Consider the following 13093-nt stretch of genomic DNA (forward strand, 5'->3'; position numbering starts at 1 on the left):
AGAGGCAAGATAGTCTAGTCAGAGGATCTCAGAGGTATAAATGATGGCATGAATGAGCATGGTGGAATCAAGAAATGGTAAGCTAGACACAGCTTGTGTGGGGTAAAAAAAAAAATCTAGCCAGTGACCAGAAGTTAATATACGACTCTAGAAATGAAATTGGGAAACTAGCTCTGAGTCGGAGGAATAGTAGCCTTGATGCCTTTCTAAGAGGTCTGGGTTTTAACCTGTAAGTACTGGAAATTTTTTTTACTGAGGACATGGCATCTTAGAATGATATCTCTGAGGGTGGCAGTGTGGAGAATAAATTAAAAAATCTAGGATGGTACCCCATTGTTTGGTTTTGCCAGTATCATGAGCTGAGAAAAGAAATGAAAAGTTGGGGATGAGGGGATACATCCAGTTAGATTTTGGATGTTGAATTATAATTGCCTGCATTATGCATGTGAATATGTTCTGTTTCTGTTACTCAGAACCTGGCCTATAATTAGAGGTTCAGACTGGAGAGCTGCCATGCTTAGCACTGCAGTATCATCAGCTTGCCTCCAGGAGCAGTTAGCAGGGTTATGACCTCTGTAGATTGAGATACCCCTGTAGTTCATGGTGCCTTGACCAATTACTCTAGAATTTTTGTGAATGAAGTCATTCCTTCATTCCCTCATTCATTCATCACTTATCAAAAGATCATCAAAAGTTTAGTGAGATCCTACAGTGATGGGCACTGTTCCAGAAATCAAGGGTACTGTACAAGACAAGATGGACAAAGTCCCCAGTCTGCTAGAGTCAATCTTCAATAAGATGAGGACAATGAACAAATCACTGAGTAAACAAGTGTCAGAAAGTGTGAGTGCTCTACACAAAAATAAAACATTAAAAAGATCAAACACTGTCTAGTGATGGTGGTTCTAGTTTTAGGTACATTGCCCAAGGGATATTTTCCATGAGGGGATGACCTTTGGGAAAACACCTGCATGAGTCAAAGAATAAGCCAAGTCAAGGTCTATAGGAAAAGAGAGCAAGGTATAAACTGTCTGAGCAAGGAATGAGACATTCAAGGAGAGGAGAGAAGGCTTACTGTAGACAGAGCCAAGTAAATGAGAGGCAGAGGAGTACAAGATGAGAATTAGGTGGGTAACTGATCAGAAAGGACTTGGGGCCAGGGTTAGTGAGTTTAGGTGTGATCAGAAGCCACTGGAGGGTTCCAAACAAGTCAGTGATGGCATCTAATGTGTGTTGGAAACAATTTTATTGGTGTCCATAGTGAAAGGTAACTGTGCTGAAAGACTGAGATTGTATTATTATTAGCATTGCTATTAACTGTTGTTGGTGGTAGTAGTTTAGTCCCTATGTCCAACGCTTACAACCCCATGGACTGTAGCCCACCAGGCTCTGCTGCCCATGGAATTTCCCAGGCAACAATACTGGAGTGAGTTGTTGTTTCCTTCTCTAGAGAATCTTCCTGACCCAGGGATCGAACCCATGTCTCCTGCATTGAAGGGAGATTCTTTACCACTGAGCCACCAGGGAAACTCTGTTATTATCATTATTATTCACTTATTCAATAACGGGCTTCGCTGGTGGCTCAGAGGGTAAAGCGTCTGCCTGCAATGCGTGAGACCTGGGTTTGATCCCTGGATCGGGAAGATCCCCTGGAGAAAGACATGGCAACCCCACTCCAGTATTCCAGCCTGGAGAATCCCATGGACGGAAGAGCCTGGTGGGCTATATATATAGTCCATGGGGTCGCAGAGAGTTGGACACGACTGAGCAACTTTCTTTCTTTCTATTCAATAACTCACTTAGATATTTCAGAAATATGTTATGAATTCTTTCTTAATGACAAGCATTGCAGTAAATACTGGAGGTGCAGAAACTAGTGAGACATGATTCCTTCCTGCAGTAGTTTGTGGTGTTACAATTATATGTACACATATTACACTCAACATTGACTTTTCTGCGATGTACTCTTTGCCCCACCCCTTATACTTCAGGTACAGGAGATAGAATTACTTAAATATCATAGGACTTGGCATGATTTTATCATCTGTGCAAGATCTCTCACTTGACTTGCTTATTTTTTGTTTGGTTTTATTTCCACTCCTCACTCTCATTCTCCTCCTAATATCTATCAGATAAATGTTTTTGTTTTTATAAATACTTTCAAAACCAGTTTTGTGGTAACTTTTGGTCTTCTAAAGTACCAAGTGCCAAGACAGCAGTAGAGAGTATTATGCATTAGATACTATGTGGAGGCAAAGAATCTGTATATTAGAGCAAAGTATATGATCTGTATCCCCAGGTATGGTGAAGACTTATCCCAGTCTAGGACTTTTAAAAATGGGAGAAGTTAAAGTCCACTGAATGTTGACAAACTTCTAGAAGGGGAAAAAGCCCTGACCTGTAGTATTTCCTGATTTTCAAGGTGTAAATGCTCCTACCTCAGCCAGTTTCAAACTCAGATTCAACAATGAGGTTGCAAGTCCAGAGTATTTAGCAATTGGCTGGAGCTAGTTACAGCAAACTTTTGTTCACAACCTTAATTCCCCCAGAAGAAGTGTATGATGGCATCATCGCTCTGCTAATGAAAATGGATTTTGGGGTGAAATATGTTCTTCTTCCTTAGAACAGGAACTTTCAGGGTCCTGACATAAAGAGCAAGTCAGATGGGTGGTTCAGAAACCCTGAAAAACCCATCTGAAGGTAAATAATAAGACTGCTTTTCTTTTTAAGGATAGGTTAAGAAAGTTCATTATTGGGTCAGCTGTGGACCCTATTGTTGGAGTCATTTGTGTGCACAGGGCATAAGTTGACTATTTAATCCTGACATTGTGAAAAAATGTCTTAGCTAAATTAGAGGGGTGGCTGTAACCATTCTAAACATTGCCTCAGAAATGTTTACAATCCTTGGGTTACAGTATTTACCAGAGCCAACATCTGCTACGGGTGACTGGAGAGTGTGGTTGGACAGAAAGCGGATCTTGAAAACATAGAGGCTGCTTGAATTTAGAGTCCTTAAAGAGAGAAGTTGAGTCATTTCTGGAAGGCCCAAAGGTGGCTTTTTTGAATTGTGCAATTTCCATAGGGATTCTGGTATATTAAAAAAGATAAATATTCTTATTCCTTTGATATAAATGGTCAAATGTAGCTGCAGGTAAGTGGAAATAATGATATCAATGTTACAGACTGGACTGTGTCACCCCAAAACTATCTTTTGAAGTCCTGAGTCCCAGTGGTATTTGGAGATGAGGACTTTGGGTGGTAATAAGGGTTTGATGAGGGTGGAGCCCTGATCTGATGGGATTAGTGCCCTTTGCATCAGAGGGGTTTCTCACTCTCTCTTGGCCATGTGCCATTACTCAGCAGAAGGTAATCATCTATAAGCGAAAAAGAATTCTTACCAGAAACTTTGACCTGCTGGACTTTGATCTTGGACTTTCCAGATCTTGGACTTTCTACAGAATATGGAGAAAATAAATTTCTGTTGTTTGAACAACTGAGGCTAAGATTTTTTTTTTTTTTTTTTATTACAGCCCGAACAAACTAATACAAATCATCTCCATCATCACCATCATCATCTGAGCAGATTTAGTGTTTATGCTCCTACAATCCTCACAATAATCTTTTTTTTTTCCACATGGTATGTGGAATCTTAGTTCCCCAACCAGGGATTAAACTTGTACCCCTTACATTGGAGGTACAGAAATTTAACTACTGGACCACCAGGGAATTCCCTAACCCTCACGATTATCTGATAAATTGGCTTGAGTATTTTCCTCTTTTCATAATGAGAAAATAAGACTCAGAGAAGTTAAAGAACACAAACAGGCATACAATACAGTAAATGACAGCTGGGATTCAAACCCTATCTGTGTTCAAAGCTCCCATTCTTCACCACTATACCATACTGCTTCCCAATGGCCACCACGGTGTCTGGCATACAATAGATGCTGAAAATATATTTGTGGAATGATTAAAAATGAATGACTTATGGTTAGACTATTCAGACAAGGAACAGTTTGGAACACACAGGTTTTTTGAGATTTCATGTAGTGAAAGACCATGCATGTTAAGTCACAGTAAAATTTTTTGCTATGAACCTTGAAAATATCTTTCTTTCTTGGAAATCTGGAAAGAAAGGATGGGGTGTAGGCCTAAGGTAACTGTCCTTCTGTTGTACTGGTATACTTGTCATGGTGCCAGTATCCACATAGTCCCCTGAGAGATAAAATTAAAATGCCAAATTCTCAGGACTGTGAGGTGATTACAGAATAAGTACTGAGTGAAGAATCATAGACTAGGGAGAAGTCTGTAAGTCATGCCATCCCAACTGGTTAGAGGCAAGCCTGATGCTCTGCATTACTTACAGGGGACTTACTACATATGGGTTTTCTTCATACTCCTGCTGTATGAACCATTTATCACCTGATTATCATATGGCCCCTGATTGGTTGTGACATCAGTGTCTTTAGAAGAGGATGCTTATAAATTCTTCAGCACCTTTCATAAGGCAGCTTTATCCCAGTCATACTGAAATCCTAGGAAAGTTTCACAGTGAAGATAACTTTGGTATAATATAAAAGGGTTTGGCTCAAAACTAGGCATTTTTCCACAGTCAAAACATCTTCCCATTTATTAGAAAGACTTTTGACAAGAAAACTTCAGACAGAGTGTGAAAAATGAGGCTTACATTGCACTCATAAATATGATTCTTATATGATATTTAACCTTCCAACTTATTTAATTGCTGAAAATGGTACAGATGAATCTATTTGCAAAGTAGAGACAGAGTCACAGACATAGAGAACAAAGGTATGGGCACCAGGGGAGAAAGAAGGGGTGGGATGAACTGGGAGATTGACACTGATGTATATACACCTTGCTGTTGTTCAGTCATTAAGTTTTGTCTGACTCTTTGCGACCTCATGAACTGCAGTGCGCCAGGCTTCCCTGTCCATCACTACCTCCCATGCTCAAACTCATGTCCTTATATACACTACTATCTATAAAATAGATAACTAATGAGAACCCAGTGTAGCGCACAGGAAGTTCTATGTAATGAGCTGTGGTGACCCAAATGGGAAGGAAATCCAAAAGTGAGGGGACATATGTATACATACAGTTGATTCATCTTATTGTACAACAGAAAATAACAAAGCATTGTGAAGCTACCAAAATCCATATTTTTTTAAAAACAGAAAGCAACAATGGAGGAGAAAATTGAGTCCTGATGGCAACAGCTTAAGCCAGAAAATTTATTCTTTTTAATGTAAAAAATAAAAGTTACAGATAGAGAATGGCAAATACAGAATCAGTCCCTTGCACTTTCATTTCCCGTTTCAATGGGATGCAGCCAGATCTGTGAGGAGAGTTGCAGAAAGCCAACAAGATGTACCCAGGGCTCACTCCTGGGGCTGCCTTTGACTTTACCCTTGCTGACCACAGAGTATATTCTCATGGAGCTCTGTTAGTTCTCCCTCTGGGGCTGGTGGGAGGGGACATGTCCATTTGTCCTGTTTTACAAGTGCAATGCTTTTCCTTCTTAAAAGGAAGAGCTTGCCACATGCCATATACTCCACCATTAGTCAAGCAGTGGAGAGAACTCAATACAGGCTAAGAGGTATAGTGCCCAAAGGGATACCATCAATTCCTTATTACCACAACTTCTTCATTTTTGAGTTGTTGATATTGATTCATCTTTTGCTCAGGTAGAGTGACTGAGAGTAATTTTCTCAGCCAGGCAACACAGATTGCCTCCGTTCTCAGCCCACACCTCTCTAAGAATGTTTTTCATCTGCCCTCACAAAATCATTGGTCATAGGACATGTTGGCCAGCATATTTCCCCCTCAGAACTCAATAGTTTCTGTTTATTCAGACAGGCATGTGGCTACTGTGATTTGGTGCCAATTTATACCAACCTATCTTTTCTTCATACCTCCTTTTAGAATGTATAAAGTGTTAGTCGCTCAGTCGTGTCTGACTCTTTGCGACCCCATGGAATGTAGCTGCCAGGCTCCTCAGTCCATGGAATTTTCTGGACAAGAATACTGGAGTGGGTTGCCATTTCCTTTTCCAGGGATCTTCCTGACCCAGAGATCGAACCCAGGTCTCCTGCATTGCAGGCAGTTTCTTTACCATCTGAGCCACCAGGGAAGGAATACTTCATACTTAAATTGATTGTTGTTTGGGTAAATCTTGGATTTTATTCTGTTTTATTAATTTTGCTGTGGATTGATGAATTGCTTTAGTCAGCAGATTATTTTCTTTTACTCGACTGTTTTTTTTTTTCTTTCCCATTTCTTTACTCTTTCCAATCAATTTTTTCTATCCTTCTCTGAGATATTTCTTATTATATGTGTATGTATATATTCACATATATTCTTTTATGTATGTGTGCATGCTAAGTCAGGCTTCCCTGGTAGCTCATGTGGCAAGGAATCTCCTGCAATGCAGGAGACCCCAGTTCAATTCCTGGGTTGAGAAGATTCCTCTGGAGAACGGATAGGCTACCCAGGCTAGTATTCTTGGGTTTCTCTGATGGCTCTTGGGTCTCCTGCATTGGCAGGCGAGTTCTTTACCACTTGTGCCAGCTGGGAAGGACAAGTTTTACATCTGGGACCTGTGATAAAAGAGGTAATAGGTTTTATGCTAAAGATAATATATATCTCAAGAGAGAGAAGGAGAACAGAACTTTGAAACTTAGAGGCAAAAAAAAAAAAAAAAAAAAAAGGAGAAGAAGCCTAAAGGAATGTAGGGAATACATACACAAAAGAGGGATTTCCCAGGTGGCACTAGTGGTAAGGAATCTGCCTGCCTATTCAGGAGACATAAGAGATGTGGTTTTGATCCCTGGGTCAGGAAGATTCCCTGGAGGAGGGCATGGCAACCCACTCCAGTAATCTTGCCTGGAGAATCCCCATGGACAGAGGAGACTGGCAGTCTCCAGTCCATAGGGATGCACCAAACTGGACACAACTGAAATGACTTAGCATGCATGCAATGCAAAAGTTAAGGAAATAGTGCATTTTTAATGCCCCCTTTTCCTAGAGGAGGACATGGCAACCCACTTCAGTGTTCTTGCCTGGAGAATCCCCACGGACAGAGGAACCTGGTGAGTTACCACAGGTAACAGTCATGCCTGACTCTTTGTGACCCCATGGACTATACAGTCCATGGAATTCTCCAGGCCAACATACTGGAGTGGGTAGCCTTTCCCTTCTCCAGGGGATCTTCCCAACCCAGGGATCGAACCCAGGTCTCCCACATTGCAGGTGGACTCTTAACCAGCTGAGCCACAAGAGAAGGGGTCTGGACTATCGAATCACAAAGAGTCTAGATGTGGGGTCGCAAAGAGTCATACATGACTGAGCAACTAAAGCACACTATGTGTCTAAGTCTTGTCCAATGATGATCTGCATCAGTGTATATGTACTAGATGGAAACAGCAAGGTAGAACACAGCTTTAATAACTGTATGGTTTACAGTGGTATTTGTCTTCTGCATTTTTTGCAGGTCATGACTCTAAGATATTCTTTTTCCACTTGCTTGAATATTTGGAAATGTATCCACATTATCCTTCACCTCTAGGTTTGACCGCCCATGTCATGCCTCTTGTCATGTTTCAACTCATATATGGTAAACAATACTCTCCTAATCTCAAAAATTTACTATATTTTAAAATGCACTTCTACAGCAATCCACACCTCTTTTTCCCCCTGAAGACCTACTTTGTGCAAAACTTGAGAACTTAGATGTAGAACCCAGAAAGGTTTCAGTTTGGAGAGAAGTTGGGCATCACCACCTTTCCTCTTTCCATATATTAACACATATGTGGAGTCTAGAAAAATGGTATAGATGGTCTTATTTGTAGAACAGAAATAGGGACACAGGTGTAGAGAACAAATGTAAGGACACCAAGAGGGAAAAGAGTGGGGTGGAATAAACTGGGAGACTGGAATTGACATGTGTACATTATCGATGCTATGTGTAAAACAGATAACTAATGAGAACCCGCTGTACAGCTCAGGAAACCTTACTCAGTGCTCTGTGGTGACCTAAATGCGAAGGAAATCCAAAGAAGAGGGGACATATGTGTATATATATAGCTGATTCAGTTTGCTGTACAGTAAAACTAACACTGTATTGTAAAGCAAATATACTCCAGCAAAATTCATTTTAAAAATAATAAAATTTAAAAAACAAGGTGTTATGGGTCAGAGATTTTTTTAATGGACCTAAATTTTATGTAACTTTTAAAGACTCAATGGCAAAGAGAACATATGAATCCCTGTCTAACTCTGAGAACCTTGGCATCCTACAGAAAATTCTGCCTTCTCTCTTGCTGCAATCCAAGGTGGGATGCATTGATGGCCAGAAAGAATCTGGCTGTGACCCAAACCCACTCCTCTGACTTTGAGAGCAGAGAGTACGCACTCACCTTCCAATGGCCCATCCGACAATGATGAGACCATGGCTGACGGGAATTATCTCAACTGTGTCAGGAATGAACACACACTTGCTAATGGCCTATTTCCTTCCCCACTGACATCCCTACAGAGGAAGAAGGCAAGAGAGAGCGAGACCCTTGGCTCAGTTCATGCCTTTTCTCCTCTTTCCTTTCCCAAACACCCTCTCCTCTCACCCCAAGATCAAGCTTGATTCTTGAATTCCCATCAGGTTTCAGGGGAAGGGGAAATACTATTTCTTGCACTTTTTGTTGGCGAAGAAATTGATGCTATCTGTCTCCCATTGTTCTGCCCACCATCCGGTTTGGACCTGACTGAAGGCGGAATGAAGGTGTGCATCCAGCTGTGTTCCATGTCCTTTGAACAATGCAGCCTCTGCACAGAGATACCGATTCAGAGCCTGTTCCCATTTGCTCAAAATATTGGTAGCAAACTCAGCACATTACCTAAATGAGAGTCACTGAATGTCTTGAGAGAGCTACTAAGCTCTCTATCTACTAAAAAAGACATAAGAAAACAAAATCCTCAATATCTTGATTAAACTTTTGGAGAGCTATACACATAAAGGACACCAGCAGAAAGAAAACCAAGGCTCCAAGAAATGGTTTCTCCGGTGACAATGACTTGGCCACATCATGTACATAATATCTACACATGACAGTTAAACTGTCAGATCATCGGCATAGTGGAGGTGCTCAATAAATATTTGTGTGTCAGAACTGTATTCCTGGCATACTTGCCTTTCTAAGTAACTGAATCTAAAGGAGAAACAATTATGTTTATCTAGCCTAGAGCTAAGGAGGTAAACTAGCTTTTAGAATATGGAGAACTTTTAAAAACTATGTTCAATTATGAAGCTGTTTTAGATTGATGAAAATAACAGGAAAGTACAGATAGCCCCCCTACACCTCTCAGTTTTAATTTTCCCTAAAGTTACTATCATATGTTACTCTTGTATATACTTGTCAAAGCTTAGATGCCAACATCGATGCTTTACTTAAAACAGACTTTATTTAAAGTTCACGAGCTTTTCCATTAATATCCTTTTCTGTTGTTGTTTTGGGATCAAATCCAGAACACAACATTTCATTTTATCATCGTATCTCTTAAGTGAACTATGGTCTGCAACAGTTTCTTAGTCTTCCCTTGTTTTTCACGATCTTATGATTTTGAGAAAAATCTGTAAGGTCCCTCAGTTTGAGTTTGCCTAAGTTTCCTCATGTTTATGGATTTTTGGAAAGAATCCCATGAGGAAAACATGATATCCAAATGGAATTGTCAATGATATTAAACTTCATCACTTGATTAACCTTCATCACTTGGTCAGAGTACAGCCAGCTCTTTCCATCGTTATTGTTTTTGTCTCTTACGGCAGGATTTTTAGATGTGATTTATTATAATTTCACTTGCAAAGCTTTGTGTAGAAGTCAGGAAGTGGTTCTTGGTTGTAAAATGAAGGAAAAGTGGTAACAGAAATATCTTTCTGGGATTCTGGAGAAAGTTTTATCAGTAACTGACTTGTTGGAACAAAATAATATAAACTTTGAAGATCTGGAAGGAGGTGAGAATTGGAGCAGTGAGTCTGACGCTCCTGACCAAGATATTTTCATAGGTACGGGGTCTGAGCACGGCCTCCTGTGTGTACTGAGGTCAACAGAGGAATTCATTCTCACCTGGACTCCTTCCATTCTCTTCTCTCCGCCCTTCTAACAGTCCTCTCTGACCCTCACCCTCTCCCCTCCTACCCAGAAGCTCCCACACCATTGGGTACTGGCCTCTGGCATGCCCAGTCAGTCATGATTATGCCTGGTTCTAAAGCTAAATAAAGGACAGAATTGCAAAGGGGACAGACTTTGAGGTTGTGGAAGGGAGAGGAAAGCAGCCTCCTTTTCAGTCTGGTCCCTGAATCGGGTACCCACAACACAAACAGACCTTTCACAGTGTGGAAATGAGCACTTCTGCCAGCATAACTCCTATACATCATGATGTTCCAAGAGGGTCTGTCTTCTTATCTCTCTTGAGTTATTATGTAAAATATTTACTTCTATTACCCCAGCATTGTAATAGAAGTATTACAACACCTATTTCCATGTTGGTTTAGGAGTTCCAGAGGGTTTAAGAGTTAAAAATGAATCCTTAAATAATAATCTATTCATTTTATTGTTAAGAAAAAGATCTGGGAATGACAAGGGTCAGTTTCTGCTTAACCTTTCTTGACTTCTGTGATTTAGATAGGACTTCCTTGGTGGCTCAGACAGTAAAGAGTCTGCCTGCAATGCGGGAGACCAGGGTTCGATCCCTGGGTTGGGAAGATCCCCTGGAGAAGAGGGTGGCTACCGACTCCAGTATTCTTGCCTGGAGAATTCCATGGACAGAGAAGCCTGGAGAGCTACAGTCCATGGGGTCACAAAGAGTTGGACACGAGTGAGTGGTTTAGATACTTGCACCTGTCTGTCCAACTGTAGGAATGAATTGATCAAGGTTCTCCTCGTATGAGGGGTTAATTTCCATGGCAGTTTGGGGGAAGGGGAAATAGTCTAGGGAAGAATTCTCAAAGAGATAAAATTAGGGAAATAGTTTCACCAGTTAATGATTTTCCAGTTTCAAATATCAACACATAAATTATAAGAAAGCATAACCTTGCCAAGATTGTAATTAAAGATTTGAAATCTGATGTTGATAAAAAGTGTCATGAAATAAAGCAGAAACATATATCCATAAGTTCAAGAGTAAAAAATAAGGGTTTTGAGGACAGAATCAGGAAATCTAATTGGAATCACTGGATTAACAGGAGAAGAAAAGGAAAAATAAGAGGGAAAGTAACAATTTTAAAAGAAACATAAGGCAATTTACTTGAGCTGAAGGAAGATAAATTTGCAGTTAAAATTTCTTACTGGGTTTCAAAAATTACCAAAATAATCTAAACCATTGAAATTCTGAAATTCTAAGCCACACAAAAGTCCTTTAAGTTTCTATTTAAAAGTAGCTTTTTTTTTTTAAACATAGCTGAGTACACCTGTCAGATTTCTTTTCAGTATGGGAAACTAACTGTTCTGCAACATCTCTAGACTCTTAGAAGAGGATGGCTGCAATGTCACTTTGTGGTTGGTGTTTAGTCATTCAGCTGTGTCTGACTCCTCGTGACTCCATGGAGTATAGCCTGCAAGGTTCCTCTGTCTGTGGGATTACCCAGGCAGAAATACTGGAGTGGGTTGCCATTTCCTCCTCCAGGGGATCTTCCCAACTCAGAGATCAAACTGGGGTCTCCTGCATTGGCAGGTGAATTCTTTACTACTGAGTCACCTGGGAAGCCTGCATAGTGTCAATATTCTACACATAATACGTCTATTGGCCAAAAAAAGAAAAGAATCAGAAAAGGTGTCAGAGAGTATAATCCATGTTCAATGTCAGAGGAAGTAAGTTATGAACATTAAATTTCAATAAGACCAAAGACTTCAACCTATTGTAAGATATTAAAAGGAAAAGATATAGGGATAGGCAACAAATAAATATATAGCACGTAGAGATGGATGAGCACTCCATATATGTATGCAATTATGTATAATTGATTATGACAATGTTACTATGAATTTGTAGCATAGGTATAAAGTAAGTAGTCCTGGAAAAAATGACACCCAAAACAAGGGGAGACTTTTAATAGACTGCCCTCATAAAAACAAAAACAAAAAACACAACTTTCAGCAAAATCCAGTAGTGGAAGAATGGGAGGGGAAGGAGGGAGTTGCAAAGAGCAGAAAATTAAAATATGATAAAATTTCACCATGATGGGATGTGTGGTGTCCAAATAACCCAATTGTCAAAGGATGCAGGCCCTTGGTGTTATGAATTTAATGAAATACATAATACAGTGTTATTTGTAGATCTGGATGGTCAAAGATTAGGAAAGAAAAGACAGTGAAATCTCATGAAATGTTGCCTCCACTGAGAATGTCCCAATTAGTCACAAGCAGTTCCTTTCCAACCACAACCCACCCTTAGAAAAAGCAAGAACTTTAACCAACCCTCCATAGTTTGAAAACTGGAGCTGGCCAGAGGTCAGGAGACACTGACTAACTGCATAATCTTCAGATCATGTTTGGCAGTGTTTACTACAGTTCTGAAGGTTTAATATGGAGGTAAAAGTGACTCTATGCTAAAACATTCTTTCCAATGGAAGTGGAGGAGTAGGTATGTGAAGTGTCAGTGGGAGAAACATAGGTTTGATTTTGACAATTAGAAGTGGGAACCACTAACAGACTTAAAGATATAATAGAGCTTCTAAATTACCAGGAAAGAAGAGAAGGAAGAAAAAAAAATCATTATTGTGGGTTATGAGATAAATACAAATAAAATGAAGTGCTAGAGAAAATGCGAATATAAGGACAAGGAAAAGTCATAGGCATTAAGCAGGATAAAGAAGAATATTATGTAATAATAAAATGCAACAGTCCATAAGAGACTTACAAAGGATATACATCCTTATACAGCAAAGAACACTGCAGAGAAATGTAAACGTTGGGTTAGAATTTGGCAATTTGGTAATTTAACATGGTAATTTGTTAAAATGCATTTATTTGGAAATTTTCAGTCTAACTATTTTGGGATATAAAAACCCATGTGGGTAGTAATA

The sequence above is a fragment of the Dama dama genome, chromosome 23 (assembly GCF_033118175.1).
Source record: "Dama dama isolate Ldn47 chromosome 23, ASM3311817v1, whole genome shotgun sequence".
Classification (NCBI taxonomy): domain Eukaryota; kingdom Metazoa; phylum Chordata; class Mammalia; order Artiodactyla; family Cervidae; genus Dama; species Dama dama.